Consider the following 5,810-nt stretch of genomic DNA (forward strand, 5'->3'; position numbering starts at 1 on the left):
GGTTCCCATGAGTTTAGGAATGCTATGAGGAAGATTGTGTTAGGCCCGGCACCACCAGAACAACAGGAGGAAGAGGAGGAAGATGACATCCAAGGCTCAAAGGATCCACTCAGAGAGGTCAGGGAAGTTAGGAAGGAATACACAAGGGAATCAGGTGAGCCAATCTTAAGCTGGCTAGTGAGATGCCGTGGCATTGGTGCTAATGCTCTGCAGGTAGGAGACAAGTCTGCCAAGCAGCTGGGACCACTCACTAAGGAGAGTGGAGTGGACAAACACCTAGCAAGTCCTCTTGGTAGGGTTAGCTTGTGGACACGCCTTCTCTTGGCTGTGGCTATGAGATATCCTTCCCGAGATGATTTGCCATGGGCTGCCAAGAAGTGGAACACCGTTGAGCAGGGAATTAAGCTTCTGAAGGAGTTTGCTGTGAAGGAAGTGCTTTATGGAGATCATGGTACTCATGAGCCTGATGATATTCCTTTGGGAACAGGTCTCATGAAGAAGCTGATTAAGCTTGCTCCTTCATCCTATGCTAACATCTTGGCCAGTAAGTTCCTAGCAAGGAGTGATAATGGAAGATCTTTCACTGTTGGTGAATTCACTGATCAGCTGAGGCAGATTGAGGACAGCTTGTCACATTCTGGTATAATCTGTGCCATACAAACTATGACTTCTGAAATAAAGGGCATGAAAGATGGTTTTGAGAATACCATGAAAGAACTGAAGGAGGACCTTACAACCTCAATTTCCAATCTGGTAAAGGATACCATTCCTGCATCATCTGAATGGGTGCATGTTTCTGCAGTCAGGAACAGACGCCCACCTCCTGCAAGGCAATTCCAGCCCAGGAGGAGACAAATTCCACCCAGACAGCAGCAATCACGTGCGTCACTGTGGATACTTCTGCGTGACACATACGGTGAGAACATGAACAAATGGGATGGTAAACCTACTTCAGCTCTTTCAAAGAGAGTCAGGGATCTGCAGAGTGGCAGAAACAGAGGCAGCAATGCCAGGAAAGTAGCTGTCACTTCTTCAGCTCCTGAGAGCAACTGCAATTGTTCCAACAGTTGCAGTTCCTCTCACAACAACACCAATCATTGTGTACACCCTACATGCCATGTTCAGCATTAGGGGTGCCCTGCCTCCAGCCAGGAGGAGGAAAGGGATAGTGGAGAGAACCGAATCTATTGGAATGTATTCATTAGGTGGCCTGGCAGTTCAAGAGTTCGGAAATACAGGGCTTTAGTTGACACAGGTGCTCAGTGTACTTTATTGCCATCTAATTGCAAAGGGACAGAGACCATATCTATTTTTGGAATCACAGGTGGATCTCAAGAGTTAACTAAGGTACAGGCTGAGATCAGTTTAACTGGTAAAGAGTGGAAGACACATACTATTGTAACTGGTCCTGATGCGCCTTGCATTCTGGGAATTGACTTTTTGAGACAAGGTTGTTTCAAAGATCCTAAGGGTCACAAATGGGCTTTTGGAATAGCATCTGTAGAGATTGAGGATGATAAATTGAAATTGTCTGTTAGGCCTGAACTTTCTGATGAATCTGCAGTTGTGGGACATCATGACATAGAGGACCTGGAAGTGCCAATTGCAACTCAAACTGTTCATCATAGGCAGTACAGAACTAACCGTGACTCTTTGTTGCCCATTCATCAGCTGATTCGTCAATTGGAGAATCAGGCTGTCATCGAGAAAGCTCATTCACCTTTCAACAGTCCCATCTGGCCTGTGCGCAAACCTACGGGCGACTGGAGACTGACAGTTGACTTTCGTGCCCTCAACGAGGTGACACCACCCATGAGTGCAGCTGTGCCGGACATGCTGGAACTCCAGTACGAGCTGGAATCGAAGGAGGCTAAATGGTATGCAACCATAGACATTGCTAATGCTTTCTTCTCTATTCCCATAGCAAAGGAGTGCAGGCCTCAGTTTGCATTCACCTGGAGAGGAATCCAGTACCAGTTCAATCGTTTGCCTCAGGGGTGGAAACACAGCTCAACCATCTGTCACTCAGTCATCCACAATGCACTGGAGAAAGGTAAAGCTCCAGAGCACATCCAGTACATCGACGACATCATTGTGTGGGGCCAAACTGCTGAGGAAGTCTTCGAGAAAGGTAACAAAATCATTGACATTCTGTTGCAAGCAGGTTTTGCCATTAAGAGAGACAAGGTCAAAGGACCTGCCAAAGAAATTCAGTTTCTGGGAGTGCGGTGGCAGGATGGTCGCCGTTACATTCCTCAGGATGTGATCAACAAAGTCTCTACCATGGCTGTTCCCACCAGTAAGAAGGACACACTTGCTTTTCTTGGTGTGGTGGGATTTTGGAGACTACACATTCCTGGTTTCAGTCAGATTGTCAAACCTCTGCATGATGTGACTCGTAAGAGAAACAATTTCGAGTGGGGACCTGAACAACAAGCAGCCTTTGATCAGATCAAACGAGAAGTAGTCCATGCAGTGGGCTTGGGACCTGTGAGATCTGGTCCGGACATTAAGAACATTTTGTACACGGCTGCCAGTGACAATGGTCCAACTTGGAGTCTTTGGCAGAGAGCTCCAAATGAGACACGTGGTCGTCCACTTGGTTTCTGGGGACGTTGCTACAGAGGTTCAGAGACAAATTACACTGCAACAGAGAAAGAGATTCTAGCAGCCTATGAGGGAGTGAAAGCAGCCTCTGAAGTGATTGGAACTGAGTCACAATTGCTTTTAGCTCCTAGACTGCCAGTTCTTAATTGGATGTTCAAGGGCAAAGGTTCATCACCACATCATGCCACAGATGCAACCTGGTCTAAATGGATGGCTTTGATAACCCAACGAGCACGAATGGGTAATCTTGACCGACCTGGTTTGGTGGAGGTGATCACCAACTGGCCGGAAGGCACAGACTGTTCCAAACCTCCAGAGGAGAAAATAACTCGTGCTGAGGAAGCTCCTCCCTATGGTGATCTCTCTGATCAGGAAAAGAACTATGCTTTGTTCACAGACGGTTCCTGTCGTCTTGTTGGGAACAAGCGAAGATGGAAGTCAGCGGTTTGGAGTCCAACCAGGAGAGTTACCGAAACGAAAGATGGAGAAGGAGAATCCAGTCAGTTCGCTGAGGTAAAAGCTGTTCAACTTGCTCTTGATGTGGCTGAACGTGAGAATTGGCCTATCCTTTACCTCTACACCGACTCGTGGATGGTAGCCAATGCTCTATGGGGTTGGCTGAAGGACTGGAAGAAGAATGGTTGGCAGAGGAAAGGAAAGCCTATTTGGTGTGCTGATCTATGGCAGGACATTGATGCACGGCTGGAGAAAACTCCAGTGAAGGTGCGGCACGTAGATGCACACATGCCTAAGAGCAGAGCTACTGAGGAACATCAACATAATCAGAAGGCAGATCAAGCTGCTAAGATTGCTCAAGTTGATACCAACTCTGATCTTGACATTGACCTTGATTGGAAACACCGAGGTGAGTTGTTCTTAGCTCGGTGGGCCCATGATTCATCTGGACATCAAGGCAGAGATGGAACATACCGATGGGCTCGTGATAGGTCAATTGACTTGTCCATGGACGCTATCACCCAAGTCATCTATGACTGTGACATTTGTGCTGCTATTAAGCAGGCTAAGCGAATCAAGCCCTTATGGTATGGTGAGAGATGGTCAAAGTACAGGTATGGTGAAGCCTGGCAGATTGACTACATCACTTTACCTCGATCTCGTTCTGGCAAGCAGTATGTGCTGACAATGGTAGAAGCCAGCACTGGATGGTTGGAAACCTATCCAGTTCCACATGCTACTGCACGTAACACCATTGTTGGTTTGGAGAGACAGATCTTGTGGAGACATGGAACTCCAGAGAGAATCGAGTCAGACAATGGTACTCATTTCAAGAACAATCTAGTGAAAAACTGGGCCAAAGAGCATGGTATTGAATGGATCTATCACATACCCTACTATGCACCAGCTTCAGGGAAGATTGAACGCTACAATGGTTTGCTGAAAACCACCCTAAAAGCCATGGGGGGTGGAACTCTGAAAAACTGGGACAAACATTTAGCACAAGCTACCTGGTTGGTAAATAGTAGAGGTTCAGTAAACAGAGCAGGACCTGCACAATCAGATTTGGTCCAAACAGTAGACGGTGATAAAGTTCCTGTTGTACATGAAAAGAATCTGTTAGGAAAAACTGTTTGGGTATTTTCTCCTTCGGGCGAAGGGAAACCTGTCCGAGGGGTGGTTTCTGCTGAAGGTCCTGGTCATACATACTGGGTAATGCAGGAGAATGGTGAAATCCAGTGTATTCCACAGAGAAATTTAACCTTAGCTGAGAGAGTTTAAATTAAGCTGTTAGGAGTTTTCTGTTCTAGGTAACATCGGCGCCCAACACTGAGAGAATCTACGATAGAATCTACAGTACGTGAGCACGAACCCAACATCACCTGGGAGTCCCTGTTCTGAGCTTTTGAATCACCTACATCTGATTGAAGTGTGAACTGAACTTGTATATATTGTTTTAGTGTAAATATTGGTTTAGATTAGATTGGATAATTCTCAGCAATACTTTGAGCGAAGTAGACAAGGGGTGGATTGTGCTAGTTTGAAGCAAGCTGGAATGTTTTGGTAACAGAACTAGATAACGGGCAGTGAAATGAGAAACAATTGTGTCTACTTCTCTCACAGTCACGCTGAGAACTCTGGGAAGAAGAAAGACTTTTTCTCCATTTTGTTTCTCACTCTTGCTTTTGCCTTAGACCTGGTCACATCTCATTAACCCTGCTCCTACTAACCCTGCTCCCTAACCTCTTGGCTGCACCTCTTTTCTTCCTGAGAACTGGGGTAAGGTTGAGAGGGTCGGGGGGAGGTGTTGGGGTGGTTTGAGAGCCCCTCCTGGGGACTCAGGTTTCTGGGAGGGGAGTTGTGCTTTTGTATTGTTTATCCTTTGTTATATTTCTGTATATAATTGTATATAACTGTATATATTGTAAATAGCTGCTTGTAAATTCTGCTAGCTGTAAATAAATTGCTTCATCTATATTCCCAGGGTCCGTCTGAGTTAGCTGGGGCAAAGACAAAAGTGTGGGGGGGCGGGGTAACCCCCAAACCATCACACATGCTGAACAACTTTCTCCTCATGTCCAGCCTGAACCTACCCATCTCCAGCTTTGCTCCATTTGCACTAGTCCTGTCACTCCCTGATATCCTGAAAAGTCCTTCCCCAGCTTTTTTGTAGCCCCACTTCAGATACTGAAGGGCCACAAGAAGGCCGCCTCGGAGCAGGATCCATGCAGTCTCAACTTTTATCCTTCTGACCGAGGTCACATGCCTCATGTGACTACACTGGCATGTTGAGGGGCTGCTCAAGATACCTGACACATGGGGCGGCTGCTGGCCCTCAGGGCGGCTTTGCTGAAGCCAAACTCCATTGTTTCCTCTGCTCCTCAACCTCTGGACCCCTGCAACACAGGAGAGCAGTGGTCAAACGGGTCTAGTAGGATTTGTGCCCTACCAGGACAAGTTTATGTAAAATGAAGAATACAGAATAAGACAAAGCTAAAGGAAAGGAAACATATTAGATACAGGCATTGAGATGTCTTATTGTGAAGGCAACCCTTCTTAAAGTAGTCATAGCAGACTTGATTTTGGAGGTTGTTCCTCAGGATTATATCGATACTTAAAGAATGCAGAAGAGTTTGTAGATGAACTCTCTCTCCATAGGAAATGTATACAGTCCCACAGCTTTTACATTCCAGAGAAGATATACTAAGGAATGAAAGGACGCTACAGGGTTATGGCAAAGCCTTTGA

Source organism: Pogoniulus pusillus, chromosome 9 (assembly GCF_015220805.1).
Source record: "Pogoniulus pusillus isolate bPogPus1 chromosome 9, bPogPus1.pri, whole genome shotgun sequence".
In the NCBI taxonomy this organism is placed as follows: domain Eukaryota; kingdom Metazoa; phylum Chordata; class Aves; order Piciformes; family Lybiidae; genus Pogoniulus; species Pogoniulus pusillus.